Below are 23,507 nucleotides of genomic sequence, written 5' to 3'. Positions count from 1 at the left end.
ATTGGATCCTTTTATCGACCTCCCAATTCAGATGATGCAGTTGCTGAAAGGTTCAAACAAAACTTGAGTCTGATTTCAAACACGTACACGACTCATAGTATTATAGTTGGTGGTGACTTTAATTTACCCTCGATATATTGGCGAAAATACATGTTTAATTCCGAAGGTACACATAAAATATCATCCGTCATTGTGCTAAACGCATTCTCTTAAAATTATTTCGAGCAGTTAGTTCATGAGCCTACGCGAATAGTAAACGGTTGTGAAACACACTTGACCTCTTAGCAACAAACAATCCTGAGTTAATAACGAGCATCAGAACCGATACAGGGAATAGTGAACACAGGGATGTCGTATCGAGACTGAATATTGTAATCCCCAAATCCTCCAAAAATTAACGAAAAATATACCTATTGAAAAAAGGATATAAAAATTCACTTGACGTCTTCCTAAGAGACAGTCTCCATTCATTCCAAATTAATAATATAAGTGTAGACCAGATGTGACTTGAATTCAAAGAAATAGTATCGGCAGCAATTGAGAGATTTGTACGAAATAAATTAACTAACGACGGATGTGATCCTCCTTGCTACACAAAACGTGTTAGAACACTGTTTCAGAAACATGCCAAATTTAAACAGATGCAAAATCCCCAAGATTGACGATCTCTTACAGAAACTCAAATTTATCACGGACTTCAATGCGAGATGCTTATAACACTTTCCCCAACGAAACTTTGTCTCGAAACCTGGCAAAAAAAACCAAAGAGATTCTGGTCGTATATGAAGTATAATCAATGCCTTCTCTGCGCCATAGCAGTGGAGATACTATCGAAGACAGTGCTGCCACAGCCGAGTTACTAAACTCAGCCTTCCGAAATGCCTTCACAAAAGAATATGAAGGAAATATTCCAGAATTTGAATCGAGAACAGCTGCCAACATGAGTAACGTAGAAGTAAATATTTTCGAAGAAGTGAAGCAACTTTCATCACTTAATAAAATCAATTCTTCTGGTCCAGACTGTACACCAATTAGGATCATTTCGTAGTATGCTGATGCATTAGCTCCATACTTAACAACCATATACAACTGTTCGCTCGACGAACTCAAAGACTGGAAAGTGCACAGGTCACACCAATATTCGAGGAAGGTAGTAGGAATAATCCACAAAATTACAGACCCATATCGTTAACGTCGATATGCAGTAGGATTTTGGAACATATGTATAGTTTTCGAGCATTATGAATTACCTCGAAGAGAGCGCAACTAGCTCTTGTGAAACGCATGTAGCTCTTTATTCAGATGAACTGTTGAGTGCTATTGACAAGGGATTTCACATCGATTCCGTATATCTGGATTTCTGGAAGGCTGTTGACACTGTTCCACACAAGCGGCTCGTAGTGAAATTGCGTGCTTATGGAATATCGTCTCCCTGTCAGGGAGGTCACAGTTTGTAGTAATTGACGGAAAGTGATCGAATAAAAGAGACGTGATTTCTGGCGTCCCCCAAAGTAGTGTTATAGGCTCTTTGCTGTTCCTTATCTATATAAACCATTTGGGAGACAATCTGACCAACCGTCTTAGGTTGTTTGCAGATGACGCTGTCGTTTATCGATTAATAAAGTCATCAGAACATCAAAACAAATTGCAAAACGATTTAGAAAAGGTCTCTCCATGGTGCGAAAATTGGCAGTTGACCCAAATAACGAAAAGTGTGAGGTCATCCACATGAGTGCTAAGAGGAATCCGTTAAACTTCGGTTACACGATAAATTAGTCTAATCTAAAGGCCGTAAATTCCACTAAGTAACTAGGAGTTGTAATTAAGAACAATTTGAATTGCAAGGAACGCATAGAAAATGTTGTGGGGAAGGCCAACCAAAGACTGAGTTTTATTGGCAGGACACTTATAAAATGTAACAGATCTACTATGGAGACTGCCTACACTACGCTTGTCCATCCTCTTTCAGAATAGTGCCGCGCGGTGTGGGATCCTTACCAGATAGGACTGACGGAGTACATCGAAAAAGTTCAAAGAAGGGCAGCATATTTTGTATTATCGTGAAATATGGCAGACAGTGTCACAGAAATGACACAGGAACTGGGCTGGGCATCATTAAAAGAAAGGCGTTTTTGTTTATGACAGAATCTTCTCACTAAATTTCAATCAACAACTTTCTCCTCGGAATGCGAAAATATTTTGTTGACACCGACCTACATAGGGAGAAACGATCACTTCGCGTACGGAAAGATACAGGTGTTCGTTGTTTCAGCGCGCTATACGAGATTGGAATAATAGACAATTGTGAGTGTGGTTCAATGAACCCTCTGCCAGGCACTTAAATGTGATTTGCAAAGTATCCATGTAGATGTAGAATCTAATCGACGTGTTAAGAAACCTCGTTTTTAATTTCTTCCCGATGTTAAGAAGAAATTCGTATGTTCTCCTGCCTGTGCCTGAAGGGTCACATTCATTTTGACGCTTTGTAATATGTGTCTACGATTATCTTTTTCGAATGGGCCTCAGTTTCAAGAGCCCTTCGTACTTCCATTTGATTGCTTTCCTTTAACCAGTAAAGGGCTCCCATTTGCCTAATTTCAAAGTTCAGTGGGCTTATTCCTAGAATTACTAACAAAGCATCATTCGGTTTAGTGCCGTAGGCGCCCGTTAATCTAAGTAGCGATAACTTGTTGAAAAGTAACGTCACCGAGACGCCCACGGAAGGGCACAGCCACTGGCCCTAATACGTGGGAAGTGCAATGGCTGCTCGCCAAGTTACTGGCTATGCGAACCAGAGATGAGCAAGCTAGAAGAAGGGCCGGCATGGTGATGACGAACCAATACGGCAACTTTTATTGTTTTCAGAGCCTCCACACATGGCAGTACTGTGCGCAGAAACGGGACTCGTCTGCAAAAAAAAAGTCCAACGGATTCCATATTTTGTCCCCGATGACATTTCTGTGTGCAGGGCCTCTGCTGGGCGCACCAGTGTCGGTGTGGGTCTCTCTGCTCCGACGCCGCCATAGTGTCTAGCGTGAATGTCATTGCCAGTGCGAGATTAAACGCGATAGCAGCGAGGTATTTTGTAAATTTTTATTCACTTTGTTGTGAGTTGTCGTAGCTCATGTTGCCGGTAAGCGAAAAATTATATGTTAGCAATAGAGGGACATAATTTACGGGATAGACGGTTTGTTCAAGACAAAATACAGTGTGCTCTTACCGCTAATGCCGCTTGGAGCTGGCTGGCAAATTGACTACAATCCCCGTCCGTGTCCCGACCTGTACGAACGAACCGCCATCGCTCGTGAATCGGAGTTGGGCACAGGGACAGTTATCTGATATGCCTCTTTAATCATAGAATGAAAATTACAAAGTAATCATAACATCTGATTGAACTGACAAGCTATATGCGTTGATAATACATCTCGCTCCTGGAAGTACGCAAACGGTACGTAAGAGTTGTCAAACGGGTTGCCTAGCCCTCAGGCATTAGAACAGCCTTAATCTTCAATTGGTGACGAAGTTTCCGACAGGTATGTTTCTAAAGTGTGGTGCCACCGAGGCTGCACCTGAACTGTTGGGGGGGGGGGGGGGGGAAGGGGGGCGAGGGGGTTAGAGGGACTGTTTGCGTTTTATTCACAAAGATGTTAATGTAGTACCCCCATCCACGTGACAGCTGCGATCAAATAGCGTATAACCCATTTCTCTTTTGGAACGGCTTCAAGTTTCGGCGAATGATTTTGAACGGTCTCTATTGATTTCAGCCTGTATACCAGTACAAAAGCTCTGGTCGCCCTATAGTCCGAAGGGGGCAGACCACGTTCAGTTGAGCTGCAGCCCCACGCTGTCCTTAGAGTAGGGTTGAAACGCCCAAGGAGTGTCAGAAGTGTCACACGTTGTCAATAACGTCGTTCTATTGCTCATCGCAGTGCAAACTGTCGTTTTCAACAGAGAAATGTGTGGGAATCAACGCCCCAAGGGAAGGAAGTGATGTCGTGTTTCTGACCTCCATCGCAAAGGTGGCAAAAGAAGGGGTGAAATATTAGTGAGAGTACATGTGACGATGTTCCCATCGCGTGGACGTCCATGGTGCTATTCGACGGAATTAACGGGAAATTTGCTACCAATGTGACATCCTTAACCTTCCTTCAGGCTAACGAACTTTTGAGCTGTGGTCTTTTTTCGCATTTTTAGACACCTCTCTTTTGAAGCATCGCGCAGCACAATCGTGAAGTCTCACGTTGTAGGCATCTTTGAGCCAAATTTCGAACTTACGCGTCGGAATGGGAGACAGTTACGGAGTTTCGAAAAGTGATACTTCAGTTTAGTTTGGATTTTAAGACTCCTTCGACTTAACACAGGGGCTCGGTATGCCTTGCTTCTAGTAAATAATTAACTGGAATTATAGAGATTTAGCGCTACATTTTTAGTTTTTTACTTTCACACATCTGTGCGTAATTGAAATAACAAGGCCCTTCTATTCTGTTTTTCTCATGGATATATGTAAGCGATCCTTCCTGAAAACACAATGCGAATGTTACCTGTACGAGCACATAGTTTTGGTGAAGAGTTATCGATCACATGACGTCACTGACTGACTTGAGCGCCTAACTGAAAAGTTCTGCTAGCAACTTTCTTCTCCTATCCAACACAAGCGAAAGAATAAAGAAGGAAGATTACTTTGCAAACGTCCCCTCGATAACTAGATAATTAGAGACGGAGCACAAGCTCGAACGGAGGAAGAATGACCACGGAAATCGGCCGTACGCTTTCGTAGGAACCATCCCGACATTTATCATAAGCGGTTTGGGATATCACGGAAAGCTTCAATCAGGATGGGCGGATGGGGATTTGAAGCATCGTCCTGCCGAATGAGTGTTAGTGTACCAGTACTGCGCTACCGCGCTACCCTCGCTCGGTATCAACAAAAGCGTTACTGACTTACTGTTTCCACCCCTATGAACTATGGTCTGATGACCAACAGCTTTGGAACTGCTTCAGAATGCGCCTAGCCCTTCATGCTCCAGAGATCTCTTGCCCAATACCCAGAAACGCACTCTGGGCCAGTGGGAAATGTATAGAGGGATACTGAGCTTGTTGACATGGCTGACCTGCGACGATCAAGTACAAAAATGGCTCTGAGCATTATGGGACTTAACATCTAAGGTCATCAGTCCCCTAGAACTTAGAACTACTTAAACCTAACTAACCTAAGGATATCACACAACACCCAGTCATCACGAGGCAGAGAAAATCCCTGACCCCACCGGGAATCGAACCCGGGAACCCGGGCGTGGGATGCGAGAACGCTACCGCACGACCACGAGCTGCGGACTCCGGATCAAGTACATTTCACTGATATTTGGATCGGACACAAAACAAAAGCTTGACTACGCATTCAGCTCCTCCTTGCTGGATCCATGCAGCAGTGATCGTTCTCGAGTCCATTGTGTTGTTTTAGAACTCCATGATCCAACAGTAGGAGCCAGCCGAGTCGTACATTTTTGGGAATTTTCCTTAGATATAAAGTCTTTTCTGTAATTCAAATATTGCTTAGATATCTGCATGTTCCGTTGATCATAAACGAGACAGCTCATAAGTTGTGTCACTGTTTTTGCCACTGTGGTAGTTCCTCTGTTATTCTGTAGACGCTAGCCATATAAGTAATTGGATATTTACTGTAATCTTGACCTGCAACAAAATGTGTCCCAAGCACAAACAAATATGACCCATTTATAAATTCATATAGGTAGCAGAAAATAATTGTCAAACGGAACCATGTTGTTTTTCAAAACTTTCATTAGCTACCAGCACCAGGCTGCATACTTTGTTCTTTTATGGCCAACTATAAATCTAATTTGTATATCATGGGGCCTACTTTTGTACCTTGTGATGTGTATGAAACGCTACTATTGTTTTCATTTTGTGTATGGTTATTCACAACGAATTTCATTCAGCAGTAAACGTAATGTGAGACTCTTGTCAGGGTGCCTAGTACTTTTAAGAAGTTTCCTACAAAAGGTTCGAGAATGGGCACTTGATGTTATGACATCACTTTTCTGTATAAAGAACATTTTGTATTTTTATGTGGAACTGCCACATAAAATTATTACATCTGGCAATAACAAATGAAAGTAATTATCATAACCCAGTTGCTGATGCTTTTGTCACCATAATCAGGAAATATAAGTACAGTACAGGAAATGATGTTGAACTCAAGTACTTCAGAAGAGATGTGATTTATCTGATCAAATAGCACAATTATTGATTTTGAACTTTTAATTAACAGTATTTCCAATTCCCTTTGCTCTATTTCAGTTGAAGAACGAACTTTTTAGGAATCCATCATAATCAAAGAGCACTATTTCTTCTTTATGAGTGGAAGCGGGATGGTAGTTCATAAGGGTGAATCACCTGAAACTGATACCGAAAATATTGCCGTAGTGGATAGTGCTATTGATGTGCGATTTTCACAAAACGGATTGGTAGTCACGGATTCGTCTTGTTAGCCAGTGAACATATTCTATTGATACTTAACGAGTGTAATTTTTGTGTAAACATACACTTTCTTAAATGGAGCAATGCCTGTTGATATTAACAAAGTACAAATAGTGTAAATTAGAATGTAAGTGGTGTTAGTTGCAGTATTCTGGTGCGAGTTGTTTGCGAGAAATCGTATTTTGAAAAGATTCCGCACCGACAAGGTTGTGCCATTTAAAAGCACTCCGTCTGCAGGCCACAAGTGGCCCATCGGGACCATTCGACCGCCGTAATCCTCAGTTGAGAATGCGGATAGGAGGGGCGTGTGGTCAGCACACCGCTCTCCCGGTCGTTACGATGGTTTTCTGTGACCGGAGCCGCTACTATTCGGTCGAGTAGCTCCTCAATTGGCATCACTAGGCTGATTGCACCCCGAGAAACGGCAACAGCGCATGACGGCCTGGATGGTCACCCATCCAAGTGCCGGCCACACCCGACAGGATTAACTTCGTTGATCTTACGGGAGCAGGTGTAACCACCGCGGCAAGGCCGTTGCCCTTGTGCAATTTTACCGGCGTAGTTTCTGGGCACGATGGTGTTCTGTTTGCTTACAGTGCTTGTATGTTCCTTAAGTGCACTGCGACTTGATAGACAGTTAGCGTGTGACAGTCCAAGCAGTAGGAATCTGAGAAGGCGATGGGATTTACCAATGCAGAAAAAGTCACCATGCCCATGGTGTGTGGAGAGTCTAGGAAGAATGTAGTTCGTTCTTGTGCGGTGTATATGGCAAGATATCTCAAGAGAAATCAACCATCTCGGCAATAATTTACCAACCTCTTCAACCAGTCACGTGAAAGTGGTAGTGTAACAAAGGGAAGTGACGACCGAAGCCGGGGAAAATAATGTTGTTGCAGCTGTTGCACGTTAGTTCCCCTGTAATCGCACGGGGAAATTGAATGAATCAGGAAAGTGTCCTACACATTATTTATCGACGTAAGTTCCATCCCAGTCACATATCTCTCTACATGGAAACGTTTCGAGAGTCGTGTAAACTTCTGTACGTAGGCTATAAGACAGGATACTCCAGACGTATCATGCATCTTGTTTAGAAATGAAGCCACATTTACCAATGACAACCTACTAATTCGCGGAAACAGGCCATTTTGGTCTGTTGGCAATCCCCGTTGACTTCGTCAGGTACAACGTCGGCGTCCACGGAGTTTAAACGTGTAGGGTGGGATAGTGAATCATAACTCAAAGGCCTGTTTTTCATAAACGGAACACTGATCGCGCACAAGTATCACAGCCTCGTAACAGACCATCTTCCACAGGTGCTGGAAGCTTTTCCTCTGCAGACTAAGAGGAGCCTGTTTTACCAACATGATGGCGGCCCAGCCCATAGTGCACCAAGTACTACAGCATGTCTTCACGAGATGTTTCCAAATCGCTGGATTGGAAGCAGAAAATCTGTTCCTTGGCCGCCCGTTCCCCGTATGTGACACCCTAGGCATATTTCTGTGGGGCAAAACTGAAAGACACTGTCTGCTAGGACGTACCAACTAGCACCGATGACATGCGACGACGTATTACTGGAGCCTGTCCGGACGTTTCTACTGAAATGCTTGCACGTGTGCAGCAGTCGTTCCATCCCGAAATGGAAGCGCGCGTTGCCGCTGTCGGTGGTCATTTTGAACACAATCTGTGACGGTCAGTTGTTTCGTTACTGGTCAGTCTCGACATAATTAGCTTATGCACTTGAGTTGTTCTTTAGCGTAGGGTACCACTGGTATTGTAGAAGAGATGGTGTTGAAATTTCTCAGAATACAATGTCTCTAGAATCCTGAACAAAATACCACTGGCATTCTAAATTGCCCTACTTTTAGTTTGTTACTATCAATAGGCGTTGTTCCATTTGAAGAAGAGGAGGTTTGCACAAAAATTTCACTTTCAAAGTATTATTACAGTCTGTTGATCGGCCTGCAAAAAGAACCTCTGACTACCAATCCATTCTTTGAAAACTACACATAAGTAGCCGTTTCCATTTCCGTAATATTTGCGGTGCAAGTATTCTGTGATTCACCCTGTATACAGAGTAAGTACAACAGCGGTCCCAACATTCATGTCTGCGGAGTATCTGTAGTAAATTACCTCCAAATTGAAGAGCATTAAACATGAAAACGTGCATCATTTCACAGTACCTTTTCATTTCTATCATTTGAATGGTCGCTACCAGTATACTGTCTCCAAAAGGATATTTTGTGCTCTTTTATGTCACTCTCTCGAAATTATGTATATTTTCATAGTTAAGCTGTCTAAAGTCCGTGGGAAACACTAACTACAAAAAAGTAGAGGATAGTAGGACAAGTTTTAAGACATGGAGGAATAACTTAAATGCTGCTAGTGGAAGGCATAGTCAGCTAGTACTGTTGGGAATACTGAGATTGGAAAACGTCCAGCAAATAATCGGGAAAGATGGCGTTAAGTGTTACTTTGCAGCGGTTGGCGCAAGAAAGGAAGCTAGACAGTAAACAAAAAGGCCCTTACTTCAGGTTCCATGCCAAACCAATGTTTTTCCTGTAACCAACAAGATTTCTTCCAAACATGGGTATCTACAAAAACCCGAAACCAACAATGAAAAGCACTTTACCTTTTGTGATAGACATGAAAATCAATGTTGAAGATTCTCAGTTTCGTCCGCAGTAAGTTACTCAAGTAAAAACAAAGGCCTCTTGGATAGCGGTTACAAAATTTATAGAAGGCCTAGACGGTTTCATACACCATCCGTCTCACACCTTACAGCCTGGGAACAGCTTTCAGTTTCAAAAGCCTGTACTATTGTTAAACTTATCTGGAATTGACGTACAAGGCTACTATGACTGATTAATTCATGTTCAATGCTCTCTTTTTTTGCTCTCTCTTTTCCAAAGTATTACATGTAGATATATGACTGAACCTGAAATAGAACCGCAAATTGATACTTTTTGAATTTTGAACTCTAAAAATGTTCTATGAATGCCCCACTGGACACCACTACGCCCTACCCAGCGATGTGGAAGTTCGTTCTTTAGGTGGCGACGAACACCAAAGCTCGAATGAGGGGGTGCCCCGTCGTGTGGGAAGATGGAATTAATTGAATCTGCAGTCAGTTTTCCCGTAACTGCAACAAATCGGTGTAACACTTACCCGTCACAGTCTTGTCACAGCGGAAAAGCAGCCAATACTGCTTCGTCTATGACACTGCACAGAAAACATTAACCTTCGGCGAATCCCGTTCGTGCGCCTCAATTTCATGACGGTTTCCATTGCTCCTCATTCTCACGTTGGCGGCGACGAACCTTTCCAGATAAATATAAAGTTGCTTCGTCGCTGAAGATCATCTTGGACGCGAAATGTTAACGCTCAAGTGCTTCCTTCGCTGTGATGCAAAATTGAAGCTTCAGACCGCAATCTTCCGGTTTTAATTGTTGAGCTGTAGACGATATAGTTTGAAATGTAACCACATCGCAGTATCTTCGACACACCTTACAGCGGTACTGCACGTTCGTTGCTTTGCGCGGACAGTTGATTATTTCGGACTGCTTACGAAGCATTCCCTCGTGCTCTCCGGGTTGCATCTCCCACAACTGGACGACCGGCAGTTTCCTGTTTATAGACACAACCAATTTGTCCATACCAACGTACAATGCTCTGTTTACATGGCAGTTCTTTTCCATAACTTCCTCTGAATGCGCGCTGTACAGAGATAATAAACAAATTTCTCTCATGCTGCAACACACCAAACTCTCTTGCTTTGTTGAAGCACTACACTTGTACTGCCAACTGGTGGGCACAATGCGAGCCTCGTGAGTTTGCAATTGCACTCATACATTAATCGTATTTGTAGATGTAATACGTCGTAAAATATACAGCTTGTTACCGTAAGATAGTGCAAAAATGTAACAGGACATAGAGAATACTCCACTGTACAATTTGAGGTAGGGAACCTGGAATCGGAGAGGCCAGCTAAGAAGATATGGAAGTAAAGTTGTCTAGCATTACCGTTTTCCAGATTATTTACAACAAACATGCGTACAGCTTTACATGTGCATTCCCTATATCCTGCCAGGAAACAAGGAGGACGAGCCATACTAGTAAGCCTACCTGGCCGTCAGAATGACCACCTGTACTTAAGAGGTTCGTGCGAAGAATTGTGTCTGAGTTGTTGGAGAAAGTATCCTTGGCTGTTCCTGAGAAGATGAGGATACACACATGACGGTGTACCGCCTCGCTTCAGATTGGATGTCCGCAACAACCTCAATGCTGTGTTTCTCGGTCTCTGCATTTGAAGGGGAGGTCGGATTCCATGACCTGCTACGTCACCTTCATTATTTCCTGTGGGGATATCTAAAGTCACGTGTGTTTGACACTCCAATGGATACGGAAATGGAAGTAGTTGCCAGAATTGTAGGTGGCTGTGATGTGATTGGAAACACACCAGAGATATTTGTCGGGGTGCGTCAGAATCTTGTTCGCCGATGTCATGGTTGCATCGAGGATGACGGCATTGAGTTTCAGGACATTTTGTAAGGTACAGTACAAATGGTACGTTCATTGTGCCAATGATGGTATTTGAAGTTAACCGTAACAAATGCAAATGAAAAGGTGTACAGTATAGTGACCATATTCCTATTATCTTCTTAAGCTGGCTTCTCGGACCCCAGGTTCCCTACCTCAGATTGTTTAATGGAGCATCGTCTATATACTGTTAAATTTTTCACGATTTTACGGAACCATCCTGTAAAATACGAATAGTTTGTAGAAGCCCTGTATTTCTGTACATGATGTCATTAATGAAGAAGCAGCTTTAATGTCCTTGCGAATAAGCAGTGCGACCTGTAAAAATAGTTCGTGACTGTAGGAAATCACAATTAGCAGCTGCAGAATGAAAATATGTCGGTGACAAACGTATCTCGTAAAGTAAATATGAAATTGAACTAGTGTCAACTGCTAAAATCCTTAGAGTGCGTGTGATTTAGCCACTGTTGTAGTTGAAAATTACGGAAAACAGAGAAGAAAGCGTTTAAAATCAACCGATACTATTACGTGTGTCGCAGACTTTGTGAGCAACTGACACACAGAGCGTATGTTGATAAGCTTCCAGTTTACGTAATAGCCGCAGGGAGAGGCTATTCAAGCAAGTTTAATGTAATTCAGAGTAGAGATTAACGGTTTAAATTAAAGCAGTCCCATGGATGAGCACAGATTTTACATAATTACACGCTCACGCTTTTTATGTACCGTATATGAAAAAAAGAGAACCAAATGGTAACCGCGAGTCCACATTGGATATACGTAAATCGCAACCCAGGGATTTATTGAAATGTTTAATATCTCGTTTTATTGCAGTACAGCCTTGGTCGACGGGACGCGTGCTTTACGAATATCTCGTGCAGATTTTGCAGTACTGCATTATAATTTTGCGCGTGCATCTGCTTTCAAATGAGGCAATGAATTCCGCTTATTGCTGCCACACGATAAATAGATAATTCTTTAAATTTTTTCTACATTAGTAAACGGAGCGGACGAGTATTAAGACTTATTTCCCATATAGAGTGAGGACTCAATGTGAGAGTCGACAGCAGGCGTTGACGGCAGTGTGGGAATTCCCGACAGGGCAGGGGTCAAAGTGTTTTGTTTGTCTCATTACTATAGGTGACTGGTGTGTTTGTGAATGTGTGTGACATTCTTAAGAAGAGCATGTTATTTTAAATTTCTGGCGACCGCAGCAATATTTCCACATATTTAAGGAAATGTTACGCACTCGTTGTAAAGTATAGGGTGACAGTCACCGAACTATATGAAATAGCATCATCATGACTCGAATGTTTCGCATAAAGACGTTCAACCTCCACGACTGGGCACGGGGCATGATGGGAATTAGTATGGTTTGGCTTAGCGACGAAACGACGAAGCCCAAATTCATTTGGGTGAGTTCGTCAATAAGGAAAGTTGGTGCATTTGGGGGATTGAGAATCCGCATTTCGCAATCGAGAAGTCTCTTCACCCTCAACGAGTGACTGTGTGGTGTGCAATGTCCAGTCACAGAATAATCGGTCCGATATTCCTTGATGGATGATTCCATCCGCATTATCCAAAGTGACACTGATTTCGGCATGATGTGTCTCATACAAGACGGAGGTCAACCCCGTCAACACAGGTGAGTGGTGGCCTGAAGGAAAACTCTGGGGACCGCATTCTGTCACTGGGGCACTGGGTACCCAGAGGCCACTGGCTTGGCGGCCATGTTCTCCGGGTCTCAACACGTGCGACTCCTTTCTGTGAGGCTATATAAAAGACAAGGCGTACAGCAATAACCCAAAGACCACTGCTGAACTGAAAACAGCCATACAGGACGTCATCGACAGCATGCACTTCATCGGCTCATGCAGAATTCCGCTATTCGTCTCCACCACATCGTCTTCAATGACGGCAGGCATACCAAAAACGTTATAACCCAAATTCTAATATCTGTAGTGACATTTACTTGCTGAATAAAGTGTGTGCAGGCGTAGTTTCTAACTAATTTACGTTTATTATTCATGCAGTTCAATAATTGTCACCCTGCACGTTTCTTCAAAGTCACCTTCGATTTTGGGATTGAAGACACATCATCAAGCGATTTGTACAAAAATGAAAGGAGAAAACGTTTTTTTAAAATAATTATTCACAATGATCTGAAGAAGAAAGCGATATTGACGAATACACCACTCAAAAGGATCAGAGGAATATGAATCTGGACGTGTCCCATACTCCACTGAGTAGTAACTGGGGCTCAGTGAGTTGCCAAATGATACCTTTATCCCCAAAAAATGAAATATAAAACAAAACGTCATTACAGCCTGTATCGTTTACATAAAAAGACCTGAACTGTCCGATAGGTGTCATCCTCAGTTCCATTGGACTATGGAATCTTCAATAATATGCATACGTTCAGTAAGCGTTTATCACTGCCGCACACCAACGTGGCAGACAACGTATAAGTCAACTGGGGCCAACCTGTGGTGTCCACTCCCAGTCTTCAATGTGAACCCAGGGGAGTCATTGGTTCATCTGTGGTGGAAGAGGTCGACCAGGAACCCGTCTGTCAATCATTTCCCACATACGCGCGATAGGGATTAGGTTGGGACTCATCGCCAGCCATTCCGTTACTTCTGTGTCCAGGGTTCGCCAGACACCTCTGTTGACGCCCGCCACATAGGTCCTGGCATCAGAAGGAATTCAGGGCCACTGTCATATGCAGCAGTCACAACATGGCCTCACAGGACCTGTTCGATGTATTGCCTGGCGTTAAGGTAACAGACCAGAACCGAATGGCTGTAAAAGCAGAAACCTGACCACAATATCACAGAACCTTGGAAATCTGTCGATTTCCTTGGCAATATTTGGCAGATACCGCTCATCGTGGCACACGAACACGGGATCATATTGCATCCGACGATATCTGGTCTCGTCTGTGAATAAGACGTTTCTGCAGTGTCGAAGATGCAGGTTGATTTGGGAGCGGTAGAACTGGGGCGAACGGTAAGGTGTTCTGTCGAGCGTCGTGCTTGAGCAGGACGTCTGGGTCGTAAGGTGCTTTCTCGTAACCTGTTCATTAGAATCTGATCGGACACAGCAGCTCCAGTGGTCCTTCTGAGATCGACCTACAGTGCTCTGGCGGTATCCGTATGACGCCGCAACACAGGGATAGCCTGATACCGGTCTTTACGTCGGGTTTTAACGCGTCGGTGATCTTGTACAACTCGCGTTCTGTACCCTTCTGTCTCTCTGTTATGTGTCCACAACTTATGGATGACTCTTGAAGAGCCATCAACATCTGCAGCAACACGACAGAATGTCCATTAAATTTGGACCAAACACACCGCCTTTTGAACATGCACTGCATTAAGATGTCGTACTGCATGTGCTTGACTGAATACAACGACCACTAATGACAACTGTCATCTGTGTACCCCACTGGAGAATACTGGGACACAGGTACTCACTTAGTTCTGAGGGAATACCTGACACTATAATGCATAACACAAGCAACCTATGGAGAAGGATTGTAATTATTGCCTACATTGACAGAGAAGATATCAGATCTTGCAGTAAGACCACGGGAATCGCCTGGTTCAAAACAGATTTACCATACCGGACGTTGATACACGTGCCCCAATAATTCTTTTCAACAGTGTTGTATCGAATAGCAGTACTTGAAAAGTAGTCTTAGAGATTCGGTTTAACAACTCACAGAGGATAGGTAACTGCGTTAGAGCCACTCCCAGGTATTCACGTCAAGTATTAACATACAGCACGCTAAAAGCGTTAGTCCACACTTAAAATGAATTGGAAATTTGTGGTAAGTTCTATGGGACCAAACTGCTGAGGTCATCAGTCCCTAGGCTTACACACTACTTAATCTAAATCAAACTAGCTTACACTAAGGACAACACACACACCCATGCCCAAGGGAGGACTCCGAACTCCGAAGGGGGGAGCCGCGTGAACTGTGGCAAGGCGCCTTGGATCGCACGGCTACCCCGCGCGGCCTTAAAATTAAGGGGATGCTATTGATCCTATAGCAATAAAACCTGGATAAAGATCATATGGGACCACCAAGCTGCAGACTGGTAGTGCATCTAGACAATTTCAATGCATGAACCCAATAAATAAGAAGCCACAATCAGGAAGGTGGTAGATCAGGAAGTGGATAGTTAAAATGTAAAGTATTAATAAAGCCTCTGTGATAAGACAAATTCTCTCTCACACAAATATAATACAATATTAGTGCATAACACAAAAACGTAATCCGAGAAGCTTAAGACCTGTGATAATAAAATAGTCGGCTCTATTAGTAATGCCTATCTACCTAGGCAGCTAAACGTTGCAAAACGACCCTTCGGTCGCAGACGTGTCTGCGCGTTCAGGGTGGAATCAGGGGATTGTTTTAGAGCACGTAAATCTCAGTATCTTCTAAAGCATTAAGGGTATTATCCTTGTCTTCGAAATGTAGTGCCTGCATATATTCCGGATGTCGATGATAACGTGACCAGTTTCGTGGAAATGCGCGCTTAGTGCCGACTTTGAGTTGGTATCGCTGTCCTCTCTAAGGCGGGTTCAGAAGTTTCCTCCCATCTGACCAATGTACACTACAGGCCATTAAAATTGCTACACCAAGAAGATGACGTGCTACAAACGCGAAATTTAACCGACAGGAAAAAGATGCTCTGATATGCAAATGATTAGCTTTTCAGAGCATTCACACAAGGACGGCGCCGGTGGCGACACCTACAACGTGCTGACATGAGGAAAGTTTCCAACCGATTACTCATACACAAACAGCAGTTGACCAGCGTCGTCTGGTGAAACGTTGTTGTGATGCGTCGTGTAAGGAGGAGAAATGCGAACCATCATCTTTCCGACTTTGATAAAGGTCGGATTATAGCCTGTCGCGATTGCGGTTTATCGTATCGCGACATTGCTTCTCGCGTTGGTCGAGATCCAATGACTGTTAGCAGAATATGGAATCGGTGGGTTCAGGAGGGTAATACGGAACGCCGTGCTGGATCTAAACGGCCTCGTAGTCGAGATGACAGACATCTTATCTTCACGGTAGTAACGGATCGTGCAGCCATGTCTCGATCCCTGAGTCAACTGATGGGGACGGTTGCAAGACAACAACCATCTGCACGAACAGTTCGACGATGTTTGCAGCAGCATGGACTATCAGCTCACAGACCATGGCTGCGGTTACCCCTGACGCTGCATCAGAGACAGGAGCGCCTGCGATGGCGTACTCAACGACGAACCTGTGTGCCCGAATGACAAAATGTCATTTTTTCGGATGAATCCAGGTTCTGTTTATGGAATCATGATGGTCGCATCCGTGTTTGTTGACATCGCGGTGAACGCACGTTGGAAGCGTGTATTCTTCATCGGCATACTGGCGTATCACCTGGCGTGATGGTATGGGGTGCCATTGGTTACACGTCTCGGTCACCTCTTGTTCGCATTGAAGGCACTTTGACCAGTGGACGTTACATTCCAGATGTGTTACGACCGTGGCTCTACCCTTCATTCGGTCCCTGCGAAACTATGAATTTCAGCAGGATAATGCACGACCTCATGTTGCAGGTCCTGTACAGGCTTTTCTGGATACAGAAAACGTTCGACTGCTGTCCTGGCCAGCACATTCTCCAGATCTCTCACCAATTGAAAACGTCTGGTCAATGGTGGCCGAGCAACTGGCTCGTCACAATACGCCAGTCACTGCTCTTGATGAACTGTGGTATCGTGTTGAAGCTGGATAAGCAGCTGTACCTGAACACACCATCCAAGCTCTGTTGGAGTCAATGTCCAGGCGTATGAAGGCTGTTATTACGGCCAGAGGTGATTGTTCTGGGTATTGATTTCTCAGGATCTATGCACCCAAATTGCGTGAAAATGTAATCACACGTCAGTTCTAGTATAATATATTTGTCCAATGATCACCTGTTTATCATCTGCATTTCTTTTTGGTGTAGCAATTTTAATGTCCAGTAGTGTATTTAACACTGCAGTCATCACAAATGATAATGTGTATCCCTGATGGGTTATATTTGTCCTAAATTTTGGCCATTATTCAAAAAAATGATTCAAATGGCTCTGAGCACTATGGGATTCAACTGCTGTTGTCATAAGTCCCCTAGAACTTAGAACTACTTAAACCTAACTAACCTAAGGACATCACACACATCCATGCCCGAGGCAGGATTCGAACCTGCGACCGCAGCGGTCGTGCGGTTCCAGACTGTAGCGCCTTTAACCGCTCGGCCACTCCGGCCGGCGGCCATTATTCTTTGGGACGCAAATAGCCGTAGTTAAATTTTTAGCAATGAAGCACTTGCCGATTCTGTTGAAAAAAATAACCATAGAAAAATACCCTACTGAATTTATTACTAACAAATGATCTGCTGCTTGCTAGGGTAAGGAGAGTCAAAACTCCAGATGTTAATCGAACATGAACAGTATTACGATTTGCATTCAAGTTCTGTAATATATTCTTCATAATGTTACAAAAAAATCAATAAAATTTAGCTAGTAGTCCCGAATACTCTGTTCAAGAATCACAAAAGATGGTATGCTTGGAGAAGGAAGAGAGATACGGGAAGATTTCAGTTAGATTACATCATGGTCAAGCAAAGATTCCGACCGCTTATAAAACACTAATACGACCTATTCTTGAGTACTTCTCGAGCGTTTGTGATCCCTATCAGGTCGGATTGAGGGAGGACATAGAAGCAATTCAGAGACGGGCTGCTAGATTTGTTACTGGTAGGTTTGATCATCACGCGAGTGTTACGGAAATGCTTCAGGAACTCGTGTGGGAGTCTCTAGAGGAAAGGAGGCGTTCTTTTCGTGAATCGCTGCTGAGGAAATTTAGAGAACCAGCATTTGAGGCTCAGTGCAGCACAATTTTACTGCTGCTAACTTACATTTCGCGGAAAGACCACAAAGATAAGAAAAGAGAGATTAGGGCTCGTACAGAGGCATATAGGCAGTCATTTTTCCCTCGTTCTGGTTGGGAGTGGAACAGGGAAAGAAGATGCTAGTTGTGGTAGGAGGTACCCTCCGCCCCGCACCGTATGGTGGATTGCGGAGTATGTATGTAGGTGTAGATGTATATGTAGAAATCAGATACTGGATTGTAAGGTGTACCTAGGTGCAGATATAGACTCAAATCGGAATTTAGTAGTGATGAAGACTAGACTGAAGTTTAAGAGACTGATCAGAAAGAAAGAAAGAATGCGCAAAGAAGTGGGATACGGAAGTACAAAGGAATGAAAAGGTAAGCATGAAGTTCTCTACAGATACTGCGATAAGGAATAGATCAATACGCTGTTCAGTTGAAGACGAGTGGACATCCCTTAAAGGGGCTATCACAGAACTTCATAAAAAACATACGTACGAAAAAGGTAACTGTGAAGAAACCTTGGGAACAGAAGAAGTACTTTAGCTGATGGACGAAAGAAGGACATACATAAACATTCAGAGAAATAAAAGAAATATAGAAACACAAGCCACCGTAGAATGAAATAAATTGGAAGTGCGGAGAAGCTTAGGCGAAATGGCAGTATGAAAATGTGAAGAAATCGAAAAGGAAATGATTGTTGGGAGGAGTGACTCAGCATACAGAAAAGTCAGGCAACTTTCGGTGAAATCAAAAGCAAGGCTTCGAACATTAAAAGAGCAAAGAGAATTCCACTGAAAAATGCGGAAGAGAGAGCAGATAGGTGGAAAGAGAGCACTGAAGTCCTCTGTGAGAGGAAACACTTGCCTGATGACGTGATAGAAGAAGAAACAGGAGTCGACAGGAAAGAGATAGGTGATCCAGCACAGAGAATTTAAAAGAGCTTTGCAGGACTCAATATTAGGCAGAAGGGATGCATCACATTCCATCAGGACTTCTGAAATCATTGAGAAAGTGGCAACAAAACGATTATTCATAGTGGTGTGTAAAATGTATGGCGATATACAACCTGACTTTCGGAAAAATATGATCCACGTAATTCATATGAGCCGACAATTGCCAAAATTATCGCACGATCAGCTTAATGGCTCGTGCATCCAATTTACTGGCAAGAAAAGTATACAGAGGAATGGGAAAGAAAATTGAGGATCCTTTAGCTGACGATCAGTTTGTGTTTAGTAATGGTAAATGTACCAGAAAGGCAGTTCTGACTTTGCGGTTAGAAATGAAAGCAAGATTAAATAAAAATCAAGACATGTTCATAGGATTTATTGACTTGCAAAAAGCATTCGACAATGTTAAGTTTTGCAAGACTTTCGAAATTCCGAGAAAAATAGGGATAAGCTATAGGGAGTGACGGGTAATAAACAGTATGTACAAGAGCCAAGAGGGAACAATAAGAGTGGAAGACCAAGAAGGAAGTGCTCGAATTAAGAACAGTGTAAGACAGGGATATAGTCTCTCGCCCCCACCGTTCAATCTAAACATAGAAGCAGCAAGAAGGAAAATAGATGAAAGATTCACGATTGGAATTAAAATTCAAGGTGAAAAGATACGAACGATAAGATTAGCCTTTGACATTGCTATGCTCAGTGAATTGAAGAATTACAGGATCTGCTGAATGGAATGATCAGTCTAATGAGTAAGGAACATGGATTGAGAGCAAATCTAAGAAACACGAGGAGCATGAGAACTAGTAGAAATGAGATCTGCGAGATGCTGAACATCGGGATTGTTGATGAATTTAAGGAATTCTGCTACCTAGGCAGCGAAGTAACCAATGACGGACGGAGCAAGGAGGACGTGAAAAGCAGACTAGGACTGGCAAAAAAGGCCATTCCTGGCTGAGAGAAGTTTACTTGAATCAAACATAGGCCTTAATTTGAGTTAGAAATTTCTGCGGATGTACGTTTGGAGCGCTTTATTGTATGGTAGTGAAACATGAACTATGGGAAATCCGGAACGGAAGAGAGTCGAGGTATTTGAGGTGTGGTGCTGCAGAAGAATGTTCCAAATTAGATGGACTGACAAGATAAGAAATGAGGAGGTTCGCAAGGAATCGGTGAGGAAAGGAATGTATGGAAAACAATGACAAGAAGAAGGAACACGATGATAAGACATGTGTTAAGACGTCAGGGAATAGCTTCCATGGTACTAAAGAGTAAAAAACTGTGATGGGAAACAGAGGTTGGAAGACATCCAGCAAATACGAGTAATTGAGGACGTAGGTAGCAAGTGCTACTATGAGTGGAAGAGGTTGGCACAGGAGAGGGCGTTGCCCCCACATGAGGGAAGACCTGGTATTGAAGCAATATCGTAATGCACTAGTTTTTGGAATATTAGTGTGAATGTTTCCTGTATTGTGTGTAGCCTTAACGGCGGATATCTGCATGTATACAATCTGTTCAACATTTGCGTGGCCGTTGCTAGTGCAGCACTGTTCTAACTGTCTTGTGTTTCAGGAGGTATCCCGCAGATGTAGGGGTACAAGTGAGTCGTTAAATTTTAGTAACTTGCACTGATGACCAGCATGCTCACTTCCTGGGTATGTCTGATTGACAATCTTATCTTAATGTTCAATCATTTTACTGAGTAATTCTTTTGAAGCCCAGCACGATGCCCACACGAACCACCGTTCGAAAGTGTGTTAGTCTTCTTTGCTCTTAGTTGACTGATCACCAGAGACTATAGCCTTGTCAAGTATGTTCTGTTTCTATTCTAGTCTTTTTCAGTGTTTTATTTATGTTGTCACATGTTAACATATTTGGAATTTGGTTCAAGTATTTATTTCAAGTAACTAGATGCACGCGGTATTTTTTGCTCTAAATATCAGTATACTGCTTTCACATGAAAAATTTTCTGCAAGTTAACTATTATTTTATTTAGATCACTATTACGTGATATAATAATCACAGCCGGCACCAAGAACTTTACGGGTTGAGAGAGTGTCGACAATGACTCCAATGAGGTAACGAGTTGAAATCCTTATCAACCGTTCTTTCTGATTTTTGTTTGCTAAATAAACTCTGAGGTGAGACTAGACATCCACTCACAAAGTTAGATTCAAAATGGTCCGAGATGAGAAATGGCAATAACTGTAGCAATTACAAGGCATTTTCCATAACTCCCATTACCAATGGACGGTACTTTATGCCCACCATAAAAAGAGTCGTTAACTGTTGTTGACTTCTAAACTGAGATGACGGAAGTCATACTATAGCGATATGCACACATTCAGATGTCGCTAGTACCACGTAGACTAGATATGTTATAAATCTTTAACGGCTTCTGATTACGGCCTGGTCGGCCGCTTAGTATTATGGCGATGTAGCGACTATGGTTGCTTCTGCTGCAGATATTATTAGTGCGATTTTATCCGTTAACAATAACGTCCTCAGCATAGCTATCTTTTTAGTTTAGTTGTAATTTCTACTTAATTCTAGGGCCTCCATTATTAGCTTGTGACTGATTGACCATCCGTGCAGCAGGCCGGTGTGGCCGTGCGTTTCTAGGCGCTTCCGCTTGGAACCGCGTGACCACTATGGTCGCAGGTTCGATTCCTGCCTCGGGCATGGATGTGTGTGATGTCCTTAGGTTAGTTAGGTTTAAGTAGTTCTAAGTTCTAGTGGACTGATGTCCACAGATGTTAAGTCCCATAGTGCTCAGAGCCATTTGAACCATTTGAACCATCCGTGCACAAAGTTTGTCGTGCGTTGCTATTAAATATGTCGTAATTCCCGCATCATCGCTTTCATCATTTGCTCAATTTGCTATTTGTGCGACAACTTTTGGCAATCAGTTAGGTCCCGATCCGTGTTAACTTTGTAATCCCGCTCCTATGCATGAGAAGAAAGATTCCTAGCCGCTCGCATGCGCAGTGATTTCTATAGCTACGCACGTGAGCAGCCTGCGGTGCCTAAGTTCGTTGGAGAGCCCGAGACCATCGTATGTTGGCTGGGGCGAGGCAGCACACACAGGGTTGAGATAAATAATGTTATTGAGTTGGTACATATGTACCATGTATTCGTAAAAGAATTTTATGGGGTCTTACCGCTGTAGGTGTTGATTATGGCCTTTGACTATGCCTATTTAGGCAAGCTGTTTCATATTTGTTCTGAAGAAGGCGTAGTTACCCACTCTGAAATCTATGTAAACACCACGTAGTTTGTGCAATCGAGGCAGATTTTTCATAATTACAACCATGTGAAGGTACGTTGTGACACGTCCAGAGAATTTAGGCAAATGATTCTCATAGCAGAGACAGTTTCCTCCATTAAATCAGGGATATCGTCTGTATCGAAATAGTATTCGACACAACAGAGTAAGGCAGGGAGGAAGAGAGAGATGGCAGTTGTCTTAAACATTTCTTCTGTGGGGTGTTCGGTATTCAGAAAAGACTGGTCAGAAGGGGACATTTTGGATCATACCTTGCATGCTCCTGGAATAATACAAAATCAAAATGTTTCGCGTCAGACTGATGGGCCAACGCCATTCCACGATGTTAACATAAAACTATACAGTTCTACAAGTTCTAAGTGATTGTCCGTAGATGATCAAACCTAGAACATGTAATGCTGTGCACTAGGACAACAGGTGATTGGTTGCTTGGGAACACACAGTCGGTGAGTTTCTCTTTCTGAAATAGATACATTAACTGTAGTTCCTTACGCCCGTTGCATATTATTGTGCCACCAGAATAGAATTTGATAAATTCTGGTCAGAAAATAGGAAACCGCAGGCATGGCGTCATGCAATTTCAAGAGAGTGAGAGACACAAATTTTTATTCTTGGGTCTCAGAGGCAAATGCCATCAAAACTGTAAACAGACAAAGGTATTTGCTGTCAGAGGTTGGGAACGGTTCATTCAAATTTGTTCCCTTTTTTAGAGTCTTCGTCTTTTCTTTTTCTTCCCACTTGCCGCCTTGATTTTACGACCCACCACCAAATTGCTTAAGGTGGGTCTTTATTGACCACTTAGCCACTGCGATTGGTATATGGGCGCTGATATGGTGTACCTCCACACGAGTTCCCGCGTCCGATCCCACCGTCCTGCCACATGGTGGCGGGTCATAGTTGATCGTGTTTTGTTTTTGTCTCTTTTATTTTGTTTTCTTTCACTTGGTTATCTTTGTTTACTGTTTATCTTTCTTTTCTTTTCTTTTCTTTATGGCTGATTTCAGAAACTGTTTAACAAAAATTTATATGATTTTAAAATTTTGAAAAAGAAATACAAAAATATAGTTTAGAATGAAGAGGAGGAAAGAAGATAGGAAAGGAAGAAGTTTATATTCCCTCCACCCCTGGGAACTGAGGATGAAAGACTTGGAATTAGTCGTCAAGCCATTGATCCTCAGTCTCCAATCTTTTGCTTACCTTTAGCTAAGAAGATATATGCTAATCTATAATTTCTATGCTAATTACTAAAGCTGTTACTAAGATAATTACGCTATTAACAGGTTTAAAGTGCCGTGTTTGCCTGTGGCAATTGCGATGGTGC

This window comes from Schistocerca piceifrons, chromosome 6 (assembly GCF_021461385.2).
Source record: "Schistocerca piceifrons isolate TAMUIC-IGC-003096 chromosome 6, iqSchPice1.1, whole genome shotgun sequence".
NCBI lineage: Eukaryota > Metazoa > Arthropoda > Insecta > Orthoptera > Acrididae > Schistocerca > Schistocerca piceifrons.
The sequence above is the reverse complement of the archived record's forward strand: the minus strand, read 5'-3'. Positions refer to the sequence as shown.